The sequence below is a fragment of the Lissotriton helveticus genome, chromosome 5_1 (assembly GCF_964261635.1).
Source record: "Lissotriton helveticus chromosome 5_1, aLisHel1.1, whole genome shotgun sequence".
Classification (NCBI taxonomy): domain Eukaryota; kingdom Metazoa; phylum Chordata; class Amphibia; order Caudata; family Salamandridae; genus Lissotriton; species Lissotriton helveticus.
In genome coordinates, this window is record NC_136065.1 from 256,265,256 (window position 1) to 256,286,722 (window position 21,467).

Genomic DNA, 21,467 nt, shown 5'->3' on the forward strand with positions numbered 1-21,467 from the left:
TAGCAGGAGGACTAAGATGACACGAACAGACAACAGGCACAGCTACCTGGGAATGACACAAGGTGTCACCGGTAAAAATCACATCCAAATTTCAAGCAAAGTCATTGCGCATTACTGTGTGGCCTGACATCAGCATTCGAGTGGCACATCAGAACACACATCAAAGTCACTTTGCATAGAGCCAGCTGGACACACACATTGCAACACATACCACTCAATGCTACAAGCTTACTCACTCATAACCAGTGACTCACAATTATGAGAAGAAGTTGCGTATGAGCTGACTCTGGATATCATCTTCCTCCTCCTCATCACTTGCATCGTGACCAAGCCCTTGATCCTCAACGGGTGGATGTTCCTGCTCCTCAGGATCCAGAATGAGTGGCATTGCCTTCTCAACTGCCATGTTGTGCAGCATGCAGCACACGATGAAGATCTTACAGACCTTGTCCGGTGCATATGGGAGGGATCCGCCAGTCTTATCGAGGAACCGAAATCGGCTCTTCAGGATGCCAAACGTCCTCTCAATCACTCGCCTGGTCTGCCCGTGTGCATTATTGTAGCACTGATCTGCAGCTGTTCTTGGGTTGCGGACAGGTGTCATTAGCCATGGCATGTTGGGATATCCCGAGTCACCTACAAAGATACATCAGGTAAATAAGTGGGTCAGGAGATGCCGTCAGAGCTAAAGATACTGAAACACACAGGACAAACAGAGTTTACCCACCAACAAGACATGCCAGATCGTTGCGCAGCTGCAGCATCATTTGTGACACCCTGCTACGCCTCATAATGAATGCATCGTGCGCCGATCCTGGAAAACATGCACAAAGTGGGAAATCAGCATATTAGCAAGACACACCACCAGGGCATTTATTGAATGATAATGTTTACGGTTGCGGTAAGCCTGAACCTGAGCCTGTGGTGGCTCCAAAGCCACATGTGTCCCTTCAATGGACCCAATGACATGTGGCATCCCTCCCAGGGCATAGAAATCATCCTTGACATCTCTCAACTCTTCAGGGGTTGGTAATTTGATGAATTCATCAATGTGCTCCAACATGGCTGCCAAAACATCACGCAGGACACGGCTAAACATCGTCTGTGACATTCCACTGACATCAGCTATGGTTAATTGAAATGTACCTGTAGCAAAGAAATGGAGGGCTGCCATCACCTTTATCTTTGGGGTCAGCGCAGTAGGATACCTGAGTTGCAGTTGGATGTGTGGTGCCAGCTTGTTCGTCAAGTCCTGAATCAACTGTCGAGTGAATCTGTACCGTCGGATGCAGGCACGTTCTCTCATGGTAGCCAAGTCTGGGAATGGCCTTGGTAGAGGCGGTGCCCTGCAAGACATATTTGGGAATAATGGAGATTAACAGTCAGCCAACATCAATGGCAATGTACATAGCACATGCAAAACTGCTACTACACATCAGGTCACTATGGAGTGTGGTGTGTGCAATACATCCAGGACACATATGCCAGCTTGCTGGCACTCCTACGAAAACCTAGATACACCTGTTGATTGACAAATAAACATGACATGCCATGAAATGAGCTGCTGGGCTGGTCTGAGTGAACAGCCCGAAATATCACTGGAGTGACACACGTCACAATACCTGCAGTGGAAGGTTGTCATCTCATCCAGACAGCTGACTGCAAGGCACACGCACAGGTCACATGGAATGTCAAATGTACATATCAAACACATTGCGATTAAGGTGTTCATGTGACAACAAAACAACACAGCCATTGTCACAATGCAGACATGTATGCCTGGGAAAAAGTGATGTCTGATGCCGTCAGACCCAAAAGCCGTGTGAATGCACATGTGGCATGTTGTGCATAGATGTGAAACCATCCCATCTCAACACAGACCCATGTTAGATGCACCAACAGCAGATGCAGTTTACGGAACACAAACAGCAAGTTCAATGTTAAACATGACACACACCGGACATAGTCACATAGGGGCATGCTGAGCGTGAAATGTCAAGTGACAAAGTGCCCCTGTCCCTGGCATCAGCAGACAGGTGCCGGTAGTGATGACTGTGCCATCCCAGTGTTGCTTTGCATGACAAAATCTGCATAATGATACACATGGGACAACTGTCAAGGTGATGTGTGCCACATAGTGCCCCATCACACATGACATGTGTCAACAGGTCATCACACATCGATTGTGTAACAAGATTAGATGCCCTGTGCTATATCACTGGCTGCCACACCTAGGGCCTGCACATGAAAGTATGCAATGACAAGAACTTGATAGACATCCTTGTTTGAACCGTACCCCTACATCCCTGCTGTGTGTGCGCCTCGTATCACTATTGTAATGGTGGCATACGTGAGCGTGTGAAACGCACCGTACCCCTGCATTGGCATCAGCGTGTGAAATGCATTGTACCCCTGCATTGGCATCGAAACAATGGCCCAACCCGAAATCGATTATTGGCTCAATGAATCAGTACTCACAGTTGATCATTTTTGTGACTGAATAGGTGTTTCAAGTTAATCACCACTTGTAGATTTTATCAAACAACTTAGAAATGCATCCACCTTGAAAAATTAATTTATTCAAAAAATGAATTTATTCAAAAATGAGGAGTTTTAATGAATTACTCCAACACAGCGAGGAAATTTCATATATACATTAATAAAAATTTTTGAACAACGAACGGTAACAAAGAGAGCAGCGTGCTTCTATAAAGGTGCCGGAAAAATAGAGAGAAATAGTGATTTTGATAGAAAGGGTGTAAGCCTCAACAGAATAGTGACATAGGGTTGTTTATAAAATTGAAAAAAACACAGTGCTGTACAAAGGACAGCAGAGATATGTACAAAGGCCACTAATTGCTTATTTCTCTTTTAACATTTATACATTCTTTTACTGGCATGTATAATGTTTGAAAACGGTAGTGGTCCTATTTTAGGGGAGTTTCGCGTCGACGTTTCGACCCGTCTGGTGGTACTAGGGTAGCTGGGGACCTCGACCTGCGGGTCTTCCTCAGGACGTATGTGGCACAAAAGAACTCCGTACCGTGGTTAATAAAGCTGTGGGCCCAAAATTTCTTTGTTGGGATGATCAAAAAACCTCCTACACCTGGATGGTTATGGACGACTGAAGGGTCACAGTCTCGCTCCTTCAGTACCAATTAGTGGTCGTGGGCCTTCCACCAAGGTTATTCAGTTGTAGATGTCAACAGTAACATATACGAATTAATCCGTTACTTTTTGGTGTCCGTGTGCTGGCATCTTAGTGAGTCTAGGTGGAATTCAATGAAAGCGCCAGAGTTCCTTACGGGATGGCGGCTTCCACTTAAGGGTCGTTTACAAAAGACGATCTCAACCGGCAATAAATGACGCGGGAGTGTGGCTTTCCTGGCGGCGACTGCTCAAGTCAGGCCCCCTGACTTGAGCAGTCGCCGCCAGGTTGAGATCGTCTTTTGTAAACGACCCTTAAGTGGAAGCCGCCATCCCGTAAGGAACTCTGGCGCTTTCATTGAATTCCACCTAGACTCACTAAGATGCCAGCACACGGACACCAAAAAGTAACGGATTAATTCGTATATGTTACTGTTGACATCTACAACTGAATAACCTTGGTGGAAGGCCCACGACCACTAATTGGTACTGAAGGAGCGAGACTGTGACCCTTCAGTCGTCCATAACCATCCAGGTGTAGGAGGTTTTTTGATCATCCCAACAAAGAAATTTTGGGCCCACAGCTTTATTAACCACGGTACGGAGTTCTTTTGTGCCACATACGTCCTGAGGAAGACCCGCAGGTCGAGGTCCCCAGCTACCCTAGTACCACCAGACGGGTCGAAACGTCGACGCGAAACTCCCCTAAAATAGGACCACTACCGTTTTCAAACATTATACATGCCAGTAAAAGAATGTATAAATGTTAAAAGAGAAATAAGCAATTAGTGGCCTTTGTACATATCTCTGCTGTCCTTTGTACAGCACTGTGTTTTTTTCAATTTTATAAACAACCCTATGTCACTATTCTGTTGAGGCTTACACCCTTTCTATCAAAATCACTATTTCTCTCTATTTTTCCGGCACCTTTATAGAAGCACGCTGCTCTCTTTGTTACCGTTCGTTGTTCAAAAATTTTTATTAATGTATATATGAAATTTCCTCGCTGTGTTGGAGTAATTCATTAAAACTCCTCATTTTTGAATAAATTCATTTTTTGAATAAATTAATTTTTCAAGGTGGATGCATTTCTAAGTTGTTTGATAAAATCTACAAGTGGTGATTAACTTGAAACACCTATTCAGTCACAAAAATGATCAACTGTGAGTACTGATTCATTGAGCCAATAATCGATTTCGGGTTGGGCCATTGTTTCTATGCCAATATTGACTACCCAGGTCCAATAAAGAACCGTTTTGGGTTACCCCATTTTTTATAATGGTGGCCTGCATTGGCATCAGCGCGTGAAACGCACAGTGTGAAACGCACCATACCCCTGCATTGGCATCAGCGTGTGAAACGCACCGTGTGAAATGCACCGTACCCCTGCATTGGCATCCGCGTGTGAAATGCACTGTGTGAAACGCACCGTACCTCTGCATTGGCATCAGCGTGTGAAACGCACCGTGTGAAATGCACCGTACCCCTGCATTGGCATCAGCGTGTGAAACGCACCATGTGAAACGCACCGTACCCCTGCATTGGCATCAGCGTGTGAAACGCACCGTGTGAAACGCAACATACCCCTGCATTAGCATCAGTATGTGAAACACACCGTGTGAAACGCACCGTACCCCTGCATAGGCATCAGGGTGTGAAACGCACCATGTGTAAAGCACCGTACCCCTGCATTGGCATCAGCGTGTGAAACGCACCATGTGAAACGCACCGTACCCCTGTATTGGCATCAACGTGTGAAACGCACCGTACCCTTGCATTGGCATCAGCATATGAAATGCACTGTACCCCTGCATTCGCATCAGCATGTGAAATGCACCTTGTGAAACGCACCATACCCCTGCATTCGCATCAGCGTGTGAAACGCACCGTGTGAAAAGCACCGTACCCCTGCATTCATATCAGCGTGTGGAAAGCACTGTACCCCCACATTCGCATTGGCGTGTGAAACGCACCATATCCCTGCATTGGCATCAGGGTGTGAAACGCACCATACCCCTGCATTGGCATCAGCGTGTGAAACGCACCGTGTGAAACACACCTTACCGCTGCACCCGCATCAGCGTGTGAAACACACCATGTGAAACGCACCGTACTCCTGCATTCACATCAGTGTGTGGAAAACACCGTACCCCTACATTCACATTAGCGTGTGAAATGCACCGTACCCCTGCATTGGCATCAGCGTGTGAAATGCACCGCGTGAAGCGCACCATACCCCTGCATTCGCATCAGCATGTGAAACGCACCATGTAAAAAGCACCGTACCCCTGCATTCATATCAGCGTGTGGAAAGCACCGTACCCCCACATTCGCATCAGCGTGTGAAACGCACCGTACCCCGGCATTGGCATCAGCGTGTGAAATGCACCATACCCCTGTATTGGCATCAGCGTGTGAAACGCACCGTACCCCTGTATTCGCATCAGCGTGTGAAACGCACCATGTGAAACGCACCGTACCCCTGCATTGGCATCAGCGTGTGAAATGCACTGTGTGAAACGCACCGTACCCCTACATTCACATCAGTGTGTGGAAAACACCGTATCCCTACATTCACATTAGCGTGTGAAACGCACTGTACCCCTGCATTGACATCAGCGTGTGAAACGCACCGTACCCCTGCATTGGCATCAGCATGTGAAACGCACAGTGTGAAACGCACTGTACCCCTGCATTGGCATCAGCATGTGAAACGCACCGTGTGAAACGCACCGTACCCCTGCATTCCGGCCGTGTATGCGCATCGTCTCACTATTGTAATCGTGCCATACGCGAGTGCACCGTACCCCTACATTCCGACTGTGTGTGCGCATCGTCTCACTATTGTAATTGTGCCATACGCGAGCGCACCCTACCCCTACATTCTGGGCGTGTGTGCGCATCGTCTCACTATTGTAATCAGGCCATACGCTAGGGCACCGTACCCCTACATTCTGGGCGTGTGTGCGCATCATCTCACTATTGTAATCGTGCCATACGCGAGTGCACCGTTCCCCTACTTTCCGGGCGTGTGTGCGCATCGTCTCACTATTGTAATCGTGCCATACGCGAACGCACCGTAGCCCTACATTCGGGCGTGTGTGTGCATCATTTCACTATTGCAATGATGCCATACGCGAGCGCGTGGAACGCACCGTACACGTGTGTGGATCTCAAAAACACTTAGGGGACACCCAGGGGATGAGTAGTAGGCCCGAAATGCATCCTGGGTGTCATAGATACTGAGATTTGAGTGTGTGCTACAGATGCCCTGCAAAAGTCAGTTGGGCAAAAATATACAATGTTGCAAAATGTTTGTGGAGCTGAAGCTCAATTTTTGAACGATGCAAATGCGTGTCAGAGCTGTATGTTTAAAGGGATTGGAGGAAACGTACGATGCAAACAAATCTGACCTATCACTCTGTACTCCTCGAACTGAAAGCCCCTCATCAGCACTGATTTAAGGCAGCAAGAACCCCTGAGAGGGCACTTGCCTGCACAACATTGGAGTGGACCACACTGCTGCTGTCTCTGCATTCTCTGGCATTTCTTAACTAGTACTATGGAGAGGGCCCCAGCCTTCACTGAGGAGGAAAACCAGGCCCTGCTGGATAGCCTCCCACCACAGTACAGCAAGCTATATGGGAGACCAGGGGAGCAGGTGAGTGCTGACTCCACTACCTTTGAGTGTGCACCTGTTGTGTGAGTGTCACAACAGGCATTGTGTATTGGTGGGACAGACATGCAATGTGGTTGGGAGTGAGCCCGGGGGTGTACATGGTGGTGTCTCTCATGCAGAGCATGATCTGGTTCATGTGTGTTCACTCCTCACTTGCATTGTGCTTACTGTGACATTCACTGCATAGTGAATGACATAGTCAGCCATGCCAGACCTTGGTGGCTTTATTCCCAAATGTCCTGAGGTGGAACAGTGTTCCCACCGGAGTGACAGGTGACTGTACTCATAGATGTTTATGACTTGAGGGGACCTGTGGTGAGATTGTCCAAATGATGTGTTTAACCTCATGGACATTGAAGTGTGTGAATGTGCCTTGTCATCTGGGTGAGTGTGTATGTGATATGTTGCACCACTGCTGCATGGTGGATGCAGCAGCTCTAGCCATCTGATGTGACAAGTAAGCAGTGCTTTGTGCCTGACTTGCAAAGCTAGCACGAAACCTGTGACACCCCATTGTCAAGTGGCACAGTTATCAAAGTGAGGGATGTATCCGCTGTTGTCAGTGACAGGCGGGTGATCTGTGCCAGGGTGTGTCTGTCTGGTCTGCTGAGGGTTCTTAAGTGAAGTGGGATATGTGACTGCTTGGCACGTGCTGTCCCACACCCTGCAGTTGCATGTGTTGCCCAGTGTGTGCCATGATCAGTGAGTGTGTTGCACCCGTTATGCCATCTGTTGCCTTTCAATGCCATGTAGTGCATCGGGGCTTGCCCACAGGCCTAATTCACATGGACAATGATGCAAGTCCTGTCAGCATCCTATGCCCTGTTCACATTATCAATGGTGTGCAAGTGTGTGTCTCTGGGACATGGAGTAGGTATAGTGATGTTGTTTCACTTTGTCTTGCTGACAGGTAACTGCCTACGAGAAGGGGGCACTATGGATGGACATTGTCAGGGCAGTCAGGTCTGCAGGGGGCCATCGCCGGCGTCTACGCAACGTGCAGAAGAGGTGGCAAGACATCCGGTGCTGGATCCGGCGTATTGCTGCAGATGGAGGCTCCACGCCGGCATGGCAGAGGCCTTCACCTGACACCCACATGGTGGTGGTGTTTCTAGACCTCGATAGGCAGTATGCAGAAGAGACAGCAGCAAGGAGGGGGTAGGTACATGGCTGTTTGTTATGTTGTGTGTCACCTGCTTTTTGAGGTGCTCTGAAGCCTGGCTACACTCCCACAGTTGGGGTGTCTGGTCAGACAGGTTATATGTGCAGTGTCTTTTCAGTTCCCCATAGTCACCTGGTGCTCATGTTCATCCCTTCCCCTCCTTAACATGTGTCCCCTGGTCTGTGTGTAATCACATTTGCACATGTTCATCTAGGGTGCAAGAAAATAAGACTGCACATTGATTTCCGCATCATGTGGGAGGGTGGTCTGTGACATGTGTTGGGACCTTGCCTGTGCCATGACCTGTGCACTGTGTTTGGGTTTCATATTTGTTTGCACTGATGATGAGTCTCAACATAGGAGTGTGAGGTTTCAACTGCACACCCTTGCAGCATGCATGACCCATGTTGTGTTCTCAGACATGATGTACATCAGTGGTAGATATGCATAGTGCCAGGACGGTTACTCATGGTACAGTCAGCTCATTTCAGACCCATGGATAAGTGTGCCCACTACAGTCCCCTGAGACACCCTGGCCTCCTAATTGTTGGACTTTGACCTTCTGGCAGGTTCACCCCTGAACTTTTTGCATTGAACTCTGAGATAAGTATAGTGATTTCTGGTCTTTGCATACTTTAGCACTGTGGCGCAGTGTAAAGTGCGTGCACTCTCTGAGTGCGTGTGTGAGATTGGCCTGCCCTCCCATAGGAATGCATGGGGAATGTGTGTGTCCATGGTAATTCCTGATACGGGGGGAGTGCAAGGTCGAGTTTGGTATGTGCGAACTAGTGATATTGAATGCTGCGCGATGATGTGTGCAGCGTTCATGTGTCTAGTGTGTAAGTGACACTTCTAGAAGTTGGCCTGTCTGTGCAGTGAGTGTCTGGCTTGTGATGGGCTGGAGCTGGCTGGTGTGCCTGGCTCCAGGAGTCAGGATGGGTCTGCCCCGGTGGTGAATGGGGAGATCTGCATGTTGATGGCAGGGAGGGGCTGCACCTGGGACCTGAATAGGTCTGGGCTTTCCCTCCACAATGCTGGCTCTGTCCCCTGTGGTGCAACTGATGTCCCTAGCCTGTTCTGTGAATGGGAAGAGGGGCTGAGCAAAACAAAGTGCTCCAGAACCAGCTGCGTCTGGTTTTCCCCCACCCTGCATCCTGGAGACAAAGGGATTTTGTGTATAAAATGAGGCTGTGACCTCATGTTCAATGTTCTTGTGTCCTGACTTGAATCTCCCAGGGGCGTGCTGCTGCTGGGGCCCAGGGGAAGGCTTGCCTCCCTGGGCCCTGCCCAGCCCCTGGATACCCTTCTGCCTGGCCTGAGGATGGCTGGGAGACTTTCTCCTTGCCCTGGAGACCTTTTCCTGGATGTCCCCGCTTGCTGCTGGGACCCCTTTTGGACTTTTGCCCTTAACAAACTTTCCTGGACCTCTGGCAGCCTGGAAGCACTTTATTTTTAAAATACTCTTTCATGGAGGGAGCCTACCCCTCCTAGCTGCAATTATTATTGGCAGCGCGATGCTGCCCATTTCCCTGAGGGATTCCCCGGCGTGGGGATCCCCCCTTGGCTCATTTTTGGCGCGAGTGCCCACCTCGCTTATTTGCCATTTACAGAAGCCTTAACGGGTGCCCACCCCGTTTCTACTTTTATTTCACGCTCCGAGGGTGCCCACCCCTTGGTACTACCCCCGCGGCAACACCGAAAGCCAGGCCCGCACTCGCCTGACTGGGGGCGGGCCTGGAGTGCCTGCCTTCCGCTTTCCCCTGCCTGGGGGAAGCCATTTCCGCCTTGTCGGTCTCCCGTGCCCAGAGGGAGACCGGAGATGCTGACCACCGCCGCCGGGAAAAAGGAAGCAAAGCCGGCCGAGTCATCGCAGCCCGGGGCTCCCAGGAGTGAGGGAGAGCCCCGGGGCCGCCAGCAACCCAGCACCAGTGTGGCGGGGCTCCCATGCAGAGGAGGGTGCCCCGGAGACAGAGAGCCCCACCCGGCCGCCCTGGAAGAGGAGCAGAGAAGCCCCGCCTCCCTGAGCAGCCGGTGAGTGCAGGCATCTCGGTGGGTCCCCAGTTCGAGGGTAGAGCGGCCCGATGGGCAGCGGCCCTCTCCCCCGTGGCTCTCCCGCATTTGGCCACTTTATTTCCGAGATGGGCAGTTCGTATCTAGAGCCCACAAGGCTCCACGCACATGGGGGCATTTTAGAGGGTAGAGCGGCCCCGGTTGGCAGCGGGCCGCTCCCCATGCTCCCCGAGCCCAGATGGCTCCCACGAGGCCCCATTATGTTTAAGAGCCTAGAGGTCTCCTGGGGACACATGGTTTTAGAGCCTAGAGGGCTCCAAGGATGGGCAAGTGGTTATTCCTAGAGCCAGAAGGCTCCACCGTTGAGGGCATTTATTTCTAAGGAGCCAGAGTGCTCCCATGCACACACTTATTTCAGAGCCTAGAGGGCTCCCCCCTTGGGCAGGTCTGTCCTAAGGGCCAGTGAGGGCCCCTGTCACAGTTTGATCCACAGCAGCCCAGCAAGTAGTGGGCAGCTGCACCGTTTAGGTTTTCCTTCCTCGGGACATGTCTCTGGACTCAGGAGTGAGTCGCACTCCTTCGCCCCTACTTGGCCTTCCCCAGCTGCGCAGCACTTAGTGCCAGCTGCAGCGTTTAGGCCCTGTTCTTGTCCTCAGCTGCCCAGCAAGTAGTGGGCAGCTGCTGCGTTTAGGTTTTGGCGCATTGGCGCAACCTGGACCCTAATGTGATTCATGTGTGAAGCTTCTGGCCTATACCTCTGAATGTGTTTTTATGCATCATGTGTGAAGCTTCTGGCCTATACCTCTGAATGTGTTTTCATGCATCATGTACAATGCTTCTTGCCTATACCTCTGAATGTGTTTTTATGCGTCATGTGTGAAGCTTCTGGCCTATACCTCTGAATGTGTTTTCATGCATCATGTACAAAGCTTCTTGCCTATACCTCTGAATGCGTTGTTATGCATCATGTTTAAAGCTTCTTGCCTATACCTCTGAATGTGTTTTCATGCATCATGTTTAAAGCTTCTGGCCTATACCTCTGAATGTGTCGTCATGCATCATGTTTAAAGCTTCTGGCCTATACCTCTGAATGTGTCTTCATGCATCATGTTTAAAGCTTCCTGCCTATACCTCTGAATGTGTTTTCATGCATCATGTGTAAAGCAGCTGGCCTATACCTCGGAAAGTGTTTTTATGCTTAGGAGGTTGTTTTACCTAGTATAGGTTATACTAGTGAGTTCATGGTTCCCTGCGTGATACTTTCCTAAGGTGATTAGGGTTGTGTAGGTGGTACTTACCTTTTCCCAGTGATTACTGGTTGTGTGCTACATTTGTTATTTGGTGCTACAGTTATTATATGTGCTATGTGCTAAGTGTTATTCCTACAAAGTGCTAATTCTACCAAGTGCTAGTTCTAAAAGTGCTATTCCTGACAGTGGTCCATGTGGCCCTGTCCCATGTACATAATCCCCTGTAAATTCTGCCCGTGCCTACGGCACATTGTAAAGTGTGAGTTTATTATCTAATGTGTTTGGTATAATACAAAGGCTATTTTTATATATATACCTTGTGTGGAGTTCCTTTTGTGGGGGGCCTGGGATGTTGTTGCTGGTGGGTGCCTGCGCGAGTACTTAACCTACATTGCCTCCGGGATTAGCCTTACTGCTCGTGTCACGTTACCTAGAGGGTGAGCAGGGGTTATCTTTGGCGTGTAACTCCATTGCCCTGACTAGAGTAGTGGTTTCTGCCTGGCTTTGGCACAAGCCTTAGCCAACTGGAAATCGCCATTTCTAACATTGGTGGCAGCGAAAGGATCCGGATTTGTGTTTGCGCAGTACCACAGCGACAACTGGCTCCACTACAAAACCCTGCATTTTAGATAATCACATGGAAAGGGATTATTGTTTTTAAATTTGTTCTAAATGTCATTTCTTGGGAAATGTGTTTCTTGTGCACTGTGAGTTAGGTGTCCCTAGCTCGGGAGGGTAGATCATTCCCTAAGTGCAGTGTAAGTTTTTCTGGATTCACCAGTAAGGGTGGGATCCAGTGGTGGCAGCATAAGTGTGTCCAGTGCATGTGTTCCCTGTCCTGTTCCCGGAGTAACGGTACGTGTGGTCAGGTTGAGAAATCAGGGGCGGTAGAAACTGTCTTATCAGTCTGGGGGGGGGGGTGGATGAATGGTGTGTTGCACTGGACGTGGGTGTGAGTTCTCTGGGATGGGGAGCTTGCTGAATAATTGGGTGTGAGTTCTCTGAAATAAGGAGCTTGCTGAATACAAGTGGTGTGAGTTCTCTGAAATAAGAAGCTTGCTGAATACAAGTGGTGTGAGTTCTCTGAAATAAGGAGCTTGCTGAATACAAGTGGTGTGAGTTCTCTGGGATAGGGAGCTTGCTGAATAATTGGTGTGAGTTCTCTGAAATAAGGAGCTTGCTGAATACAAGTGGTGTAAGTTCTCTGGGATGGGGAGCTTGCTGAATAACTGGTGTGAGTTCTCTGGGACGGGGAGCTTGCTGAATACTCTGGTGTGGACTACTGTTTTAGCTCAGACACTTAGGTTCCTTGTGTTAAACTTTTCTCGAGAACGTCCGCAGAAGTGGAGCCTGCTTTTGATTTCTGTGGTCTGTTAAGATACAGTATGTTAGAGTTGATAAGGTTCTGTGAAGAGGGAGACATAGAGATAGAGTGATTCCAAAAGGAGTGGCTGAGGTGTCTTTTGGCCCAGCGTGGTGGAAGAGGTTCAGTGTAGCCCAGCTAGGTCTCGGTGTAGGGGCTCATGTCCTGTCTCAGAGGAGAAGGAGTGGGTGGGACTGCATGTCTTCAGGTGCCCGAAACCCAGTCTCAGGGCCTGGATTGTTTCATGAGGGAACATCAGGTCGGGGGCCTAGGCTGTACTAATAGGTCATTTGAGGAGGATCTCCCAGAGTGTCTGGAGAACGTGGAACATCTGTAAGCAGGGTTCCAGTAGTCTGGTGTCTGGCAGTACCGCTCCAGTTGGGAGGGTGCAGAAGTCCAGATGGAGGGGTGCGAGGGGGAGACCCCCCAGTGGAAGAACCAGTGGGTCAGGGGCCAGCCAGATGAGCTGTGTCACCAGGGAGTGACCATGGTGATGCCACTTCTGTCCTAAGTGACAGGCAGACTTGCTACACAACACATTAGTTATGTTTCAGCCTCAAGGAAGTCCTGGTCCGCCAGGCATCTGAACAAAGGGTAGCATCCCTAGGTTGGGGAGCCAGGTTCAGGTGTTTGCCTGTCCTGGACGGCAGGGTGACTGTAGCCAGTGTCCTGGCCGGTTTGCCTTCTAGGGGTACCCCTGTGAACACAGGTGGGGTTCATCTTAAGTGAAGAGACCCTGTGTTTCCCAGAAGGGGTGGTACAGGCCTAGCAGGGATCTTTAGGGTTCTTGGCTGAGTGTTGTGGTACTACCCTGAGAGCAGGTGGGGCCTACCTTAAGTGGAGGGACCCTGTTCTCCAGTTGGGAGGGTGCAGAACTCTGGAAGGGGGTACAGAGGGAGTCTGACCCCTGTGCATCTGGTGAATTTGGATCCCATGTGGTAGACCAGTTAGGGGAGCTGTGACCTCGCCATCATGACCACCCTGGTGTCCTGTAGGTACCGCACTGAGCAAAGTCTGCCTCGAGCCGCGCAGCCTCTGACGCTCGCCCCGACTCCGTCTCGATGCTGTCCGCGAGCAGCAGCCTGCGCCGCGACTGGCAGGGCACCGCGACGTGCAACGCCTCGCTACACCATTTTTGGCATGGTCTCACCGCCGTCACTGCTGCTAAGGGAGTAAGGACCCGAACTGGTGGGAGAGTTGTGTTCTGGAGAGTGCTTCTCCTGGGAGAGTGCGCAACCCCAGAAGTAGAGGTAGGGTGAGGCATTCTTGCCCGTAACCTCTGGTCAGCCTGAGGGTGTGGACCCTAGGTTGAAGGATCAGTGGTAGTTTGGAACTACACTGAGAAAGGGAGTGGAGAATGGCTATTGTATGCCAGGGGTTACCACCCCCCACTCTGTGGATGGGCAAGGACCAGTGGTATCTGGGTGGCCCAGGGCCTGGTCTTAGCAGTGGACAACTAAGGAGTATCAGTGGGGTAGCCTGGTTGGGCCTGATCTTTTTTAATGTATGTGCTTGTATTTGTGGAACAACGTGGCGTAGAACCAGAGGGTGTCCCTGCAGTGCGGGCCCGCGTCCGTGTTCTATCATCCAAAAGCAGGGAAGTCCATCACAGTGGTGATTGGTCTGCCCTGCGTTTTGGCTGGAAGGGGGTTGTGTTGGACTTGGTCCTTCTGGCAGGTTCACCCCTGAACTTTTCGCATTGAACTCTGAGATAAGTATAGAGATTTCTGGTCTTTGCGCACTTTAGCATTGTGGCGCAGTGTAAAGTGCGTGCACTCTCTGAGTGTGTGTGTGAGATTGGCCTGCCCTCCCATAGGAATGCATGGGGAATGTGTGTGTCCATGGTAATTCCTGATGCGGGGGGAGTGCAAGGTCGAGCTTGGTTTGTGCAAACTCGTGATATTGAATACTGCGCGGTGATGTGTGCGGCGTTCATGTGTCTTGTGTGGAAGTGCCACTTCTAGAAGTTGGCCTGTCTGTGCAGTGACTGTCTGGCTTGTGATTGGCTGGAGCTGGCTGTTGTGCCTGGCTCCAGGAGTCAGGATGGGTCTGCCCCGGTGGTGAAGGGGGAGATCTGCATGTTGATGGCAGGGAGGGGCTGCACCTGGGACCTGAATAGGGCTGGGCTTTCCCTCCACAATGCTGGCTCCACCCCTGTGGTGCGACTGATGTCCCTAGCCTGTCCTGTGAATGAGAAGAGGGGCTGAGCAAAACAAAGTGCTCCAGAACCAGCTGCGTCTGGTTTTCCCCCACCCTGCACCCGAGAGACAAAGGGATTTTGTGTATAAAATGAGGCTGTGACCTCATGTTCAATGTTCTTGTGTCCTGACTTGAATCTCCCAGGGGCGTGCTGCTGCTGGGGCCCAGGGGAAGGCTTGCCTCCCTGGGCCCTGCCCAGCCCCTGGATACCCTTCTGCCTGGCCTGAGGATGGCTGGGAGACTTTCTCCTTGCCCTGGAGACCTTTTCCTGGATGTCCCCGCTTGCTGCTGGGACCCCTTTTGGGCTTTTGCCCTTAACAAACTTTCCAGAACCTCTGGCAGCCTGGAAGCGCTTTATTTTTTAAAATACTCTTTCATGGAGGGAGCCTACCCCTCCTTGCTGCAATTATTATTGCCAGCGCTATACTTCCCTTTTCCCCGAGGGATTCCCCGGCGTGGGGATTTCCCCTTGGCTCATTTTTGGCGTGAGTGCTCACATCGCTTATTTGCCATTTACAGTAGCCTTAACGGGTGCCCACCCCGTTTCTACTTTTATTTCACGCACCGAGGGTGCCCACCCCTCGGTACTGCCCCCGCAAAGAGAATGGCGCCGCCGCCGCGGCAACACCGGAAGCCAGGCCTACACCCGACTGACTGGGGGCGGGACCTGGAGTGCGCGCCTTCCGCTTCCCCCTGCCTGAGGGAAGCCATTTCCACCTTGCCGGTCTCCCGTGCCCAGAGGGAGACCGGAGATGCTGACCGCCGCCGCCGGGAAAAAGGAAGCAAAGCCGGTCGAGTCATCGCGGCCCGGGGCTCCCAGGAGTGAGGGAGAGCCCCGGGGTCGCCAGCAACCCAGCACCAATGTAGTGTGGTTCCCATGCAGAGGAGGGAGCCCCAGAGACAGAGAGCCCCGCCGCCACCCTGGAAGAGGAGCAGAGAAGCCCGCGGAGACGCCGCCTCCCTGAGCAGTCGGTGAGTGCAGGCATCTCGGTGGGTCCCCAGTCCGGGGGTAGAGCGGCCCCGATGGGCAGCGAGCCGCTCCCCCATGGCTCTCCCGCATTTGGCCGCATTATTTCCGAGTCCCCAGAGGGGGGACTCCAACGATGGGCAGTTCGTATCTAGAGCCCACGAGGCTCCAAGCACATGGGGGCATTTTAGAGGGTAGAGCGGCCCCGGTTGGCAGGGGGCCGTTCCCCACGCTCCCCAAGCCCAGATGGCTCCCACAAGGCCCCATTATGTTTAAGAGCCTAGAGGGCTCCTGGGGACCCATGGTTTTGAGCCTAGAGGGTTCCAACAACGGGCAAGTGGTTATTCCTAGAGCCAGAAGGCTCCACCGTTGAGGGCATTTATTTCTAAGGAGCCAGAGTGCTCCCATGCACACACTTATTTTAGAGCCTAGAGGGCTCCCCCCTTGCGCAGGTCTGTCCTAAGGGCCAGTGAGAGCCCCTGTCGCAGTTTGATTCTCAGCTGCCCAGCAAGTAGTGGGCAGCTGCTCCGTTTAGGTTTTCCTTCCTAGGGACATGTCTCTGGACTCAGGAGTGAGTCGCACTCCTTCGCCCCTATTTGGCCTTCCCCAGCTGCGCAGCACTTAGTAATCATGTGTGTCATCCAACACTGTGCCCATTCTATGTGGGTTCAGCATGGGTCTGCCTCTGTGGCATTGGTCCCTGGCATAGGTTGTAGTTTTTCCTGTGTCTGCTACAGGTGTCCACTGGGCAGGGATACAAGATTTGGCTGGTGCGTACTCACACTGGGTAGTGCCTGTGTGCCTATTCACAACAATCTGTTGTTGGTTGTTTGTCACAAATATGTATTGCCAGCCCCATGAGGTGAGCTTGGGTTACTTTTGGAATTGTTGCTGCAGTTTTTGTTACCCTGATTCTGAGGTCTCACTTCTTGAGCTGTATCAATCACATTGACTGAGGGATGGGGGTGTTGTGCAGGAGAGGTCTACATGGGCCTGCCTGATTTAGCCTTGCCAGGTCCGACCTGTGGGTGAGAATTGGCTGAACAATGATTCACCATGCACTGCCCCTGTGATGGTGGCCAGTGATTTCAGTTGGGGCTTGGCAGCCTATGTCATTTGGTTCCAGACATGATTCAGGCTCATACATTTTTGCCACATGTATGTAGTTCAGATGCAGCGCTGTTTTGTCTTAGTGTGCACCCTTCTGTGTTGACATTTTGCCTGGGGATAACGGTGTGTCCGCAATGCAGCAATGATTTTGTTCATCACAATTGCAGGCCCATTAGCTTAAGCATTGTCCTGAGTTGGGACATATGTGTCACTCCACATGACAGCCAGTAGGTTTTATGGGCAAGCCACTGTGTCATCAGGGAATGGATGCCCATGTGAGGACTGACATATTTCAAGTTGTGTCACATACATGATTGTACCTTGGCACTCACAACACTTGTTAAAAGTTGTTCATGTTTTGAATGTGTTAATATGACGAATTGTGTAAAGGACACTTATGTGCCTGCATGATAGTTGTCTCACAAGGTAGTGCATACAAAACAACATTTCCACTTTTTTTTAAAGTAGCTGGCACATTTTCAAAGAGGCCAGTGTTAGTGATTAATGGTGTGCCTTGATCTCCATACACATGTCCCCACAGTGGTCTTGAGGTCTTGAAACTCCTTTGTTGTCAATTGTACAAACTAATGAGTGTCAAGACATCAAGACCTCCGTTGGACCATGTATATGGCAAATCTGCAACGCCAGTGTTTTAGCTTAAAGGGTGCAAGCTATTTCAATGAATGTGTACATTTTTTTGTGTGCATTTCATTGTGAGACATCTTTCATACAGGCACATACGTGTTGTCTTAACAAGATGGCGAATTACCACATTCAATACATGTCGATTGTGTAAAGTATGGTGAGTCCCAAGATGCCAACATTTATTTACATTTATTTTTGCCCAATGTACTTACAGGGCTCGGAGTGTGGTGTCACCTTGGGGAGTGAGGTGGGTTAGTTTGCCCTGAGGGGCACTACTACTGTTTATTTCTTTGTGAACTTGAGGTGGCATCACTTCATTGTATTGATCTGTTCTCCTGTAAACAAACACTAGCTTCTCAGTGTAATTCTCATTCAAGTTGTGGCCTGGTGTGTTCTTTGGATCATTGTGTCCAAGTAGCATTGTGTCTATACCAACTGGGCAGTACAAGTCTCAAAGATGTGCAGAGTTATCTGGCTGTTACTCATGATGCATGCCATGATTTGCAGTGTGACCTACTGATTTTGTGCTCATGTGTCAGATGTGTACAGGTGACTGATGCATTTCTGTTTCTTCTCCTTGCCCACAGCATCATCAACAGAGACAGGAGGAGACAGCTGCACGGACCAAGAGGAGGGACCCAGCCACAGTGCCACCAGCGCTGAGGAGTCGGAGGGAGCCTGTGGCACGGAGGGTGTGGGGAGTCAGCCTGCGGACCTCTTGGAAGGCGACACATCCTACCACGCAGATGGATCCGCTTCTGACTCCCAGGAGGGGGGAGAATATGCCGCAACACCTGGCAGCATAACTGTGTCTGTCCCCGCCTCCTCCAGAACATCTCAACCCTCCGAGTTGCTCCGGTCCCTTCTGTCCGTGCTGCCCCCCATGTCTCCCCATCACCGCAGCCCCTGCCCCTGTCTCCCTGCTGCCCTCAGTGCGGAGTCTGTGGACCTACTCCGCCAGAATCAGGTTGGTCAGACATCAATGCTGAATGTCCTCCATGGCCACACTCGAATACTGACACAGTTGTTGTCGTTCATGGAAGGCATGTCAGCTACGATGTCTGACCAACGTCGGATTATGCAGTCCATGGGCTCCTCACTGACGGCAGCAGTTTCCCTCCTGCAGCGGTCCGCTCCTTCGGACCCATCCACACTCCCCTCTCCCAAACCTGTCCAACGCACACGCAGGAAGACACCATCACACACCCCAACAGACACCAACAGCACACCCCCACATAAGGCGAAGCGCACACCTCCTGGCACGCACACTCAGGGGGACGCAAGCACACCCACAGGAACTGGGGTAAGACTGCATACACGCAGCCAGAAGCACAGTCCGCAACCCTAACAGCCCTCTACCTCCACTCCCATAGTTCCTCGGGTGCAGGTGTTGGTCGGACGAACTGGCAGCAGTGTGCAGCGCTGAGTATCTGTCCACCTTTGATGCTGAACAAGCCACTGAGGAGGATACGTCCAGCTCTGCACCCACCATACCTACCCTTCCCACTCCTCTCCCTGCGGTGCCTGGTCCTGCCCCAGATGATTTCCCCCAAGGGTCTCCATCCCATTAAACACTCCATGTCCTGGCATGTTTGGGGTAGACGGCCTACCCAATGTCCCCCTACAAGACATTGTCGTGGACTGGCCATTGGCCTTATTTGAGCTGGGACTCATTTTTGCACTTCATATCATTTAAAGCTGAATAAAGCCTTTTACTTTGCGTTCAACACTATTGCATTTAAGGTACTTGCTGTTGGTGATGAGGGCCCTGGAGTTGGTGTCATGGTAATGTTTTGGGGTTTTGAAAGATGTTTTTGGTTGATGGTCATGAGGTGGACCATGGTATCTGTGTGCCATCACAATGTCTCTGCAATTAATCAATGGTTGTGTGTGTTCAGTTTGGCTACAGACATTGTTCCAAGGAGTGTTCCTTCCTCTGTGACACCTGAGATCTTCACTGCAGACAGTTGCACAATTGTTGTGCTGACATGTGTGCACATTTCCTTTTTTGGTGACGGTTCCCTTCAACAATGGGCATGCCTGCTCACAGATGTCTACTGCTCATTCGTCTGTGCCATTCTTAAAACTCACCGTGCTTGTGTTTTGAGTGTGTACAAATGCCTTCATGGACACATTCACCCTTTTTACCACTATGCATGTGTGTTATCACAGCCTACCCCTATGTTGGGAATTGTTCTGCAGGGTATTTGGGTATTTGGGCATATGACTCACAATTTTGTGCATTGTATCTAAGGGGTTTCAACCCTATTCCTTCCATGAGAGACTACATCTTGCTGGTCTGAGCACAACCTGGACATTCATATCAGCCCTGAGATGTACGTGACAGTGTGTGTTCCCTTTCGCTCTCTTTGTTTTGTGGGCTGGTACATCATTATACACTATTGTGTCATGATGGTAGGGTGTGTATTTCGCCTGCAGCCTCCATGTGTGGGTATGCATGTGGAATTTGACTTCACACCCACATGTGGTGTGTCACACAGTGTGTGACAGTAATACGTCCTCCAGGGAGTCGGACACTGCTGTAAGTGATGTGTTGCTCTGGCACTATCATTGTAGTCACAAGTTAGGGATGTGCACATACACCGATGTAGTTGTGGTATGGTGATGATGATGTACCCCCCCATATATCTGAGCACTGCTGGTAGTCATATCCACCCATCCCCATACTGTTGGCCTCTGCTGGGAGTCCTCTGCACCCACCCCTCATATGTCTGGCCACTGCTGGGAGTCATATCCACCCACCCCTTCCTGTTGGCCTCTGCTGGGAGTTATATCCACCCACCCCTCATATGTTTGGCCTCTACTGGGAGTCATATGCACCCACCCCATACTGTTGGCCTCTGCTGGGAGTCCTCTGCAGCCACCCCTCATATGTCTGGCCTCTGCTGGGAATCATATCCACCCACCCCCATACTGTTGGTCTCTGCTGGGATTCATATCCTCCCACCCCTCATATGTATGGCCACTGCTGGGAGTAATATCTACCTACCCCCATACTGTTGGCCTCTCCTGGGAGTCATATCCACCCACTCCTCATATGTCTGGCCACTGCTGGCAGTCATATCCACCCACCCCCATACTGTTGGCCTCTGCTGGGAGTCCTCTCACCCACCCCATATATGACTGGCCTCTGCCAGGAGTCCTCTGCACCCACCCCTCATATGTCTGGCCTTTGGTGGGAGTCATATCCACCCACCCCCATACTGTTGGCCCCTGCTGGGAGTCATATCTACCCACCCCTCATATGTCTGGCCACTGCTGGGAGTCATATCCACCCACCCCGATACAGTTGGCCTCTGCTGGGAGTCCTCTGCACCCACCCCTCATATGTCGTCTGGCCTCTGCAGGGCGTCCCCTGCACCCACCCCTCATATGTATGGCCACTGCTGGGAGTCATATCCACCCATCCCCATACTGGTGGCCTCGGCTGGGAGTCATATCCACCCACCCCTCATATGTCTGGCCACTGCTGGGAGTCATATCCACCAACCCCCATACTGTTGGCCTCTGCTGGGAGTACTCTGCACCCACCCCTCATATGTATGGCCTCTGCTGGGAGTCCTCTGCACCCACCCCCATACTGTTGGCCTCTGCTGGTAGTCATATCCACCCACACCTCATATGTCTGGCCTCTATTGGGAGTCATATCCAGCCACCCCCAAACTGTTGGCCTCTGCTGGGAGTCATATCCACCCACCCCTCATATGTCTGGCCTCTGCTGGGAGTCCTGTGCACCCACCCCCATACTGTTGGCCTCTGCTGGTAGTCATATCCACCCACCCCTCATTTGTCTGGCCTCTAATGGGAGTCCTGTGCACCCACACCTCATAAGTCCGGCCTCTGCTGGTAGTTATATCCACCCACCCCTCATATGTCTGGCCTCTGCTGGGAGTCATATCCACCCACCCCTCATA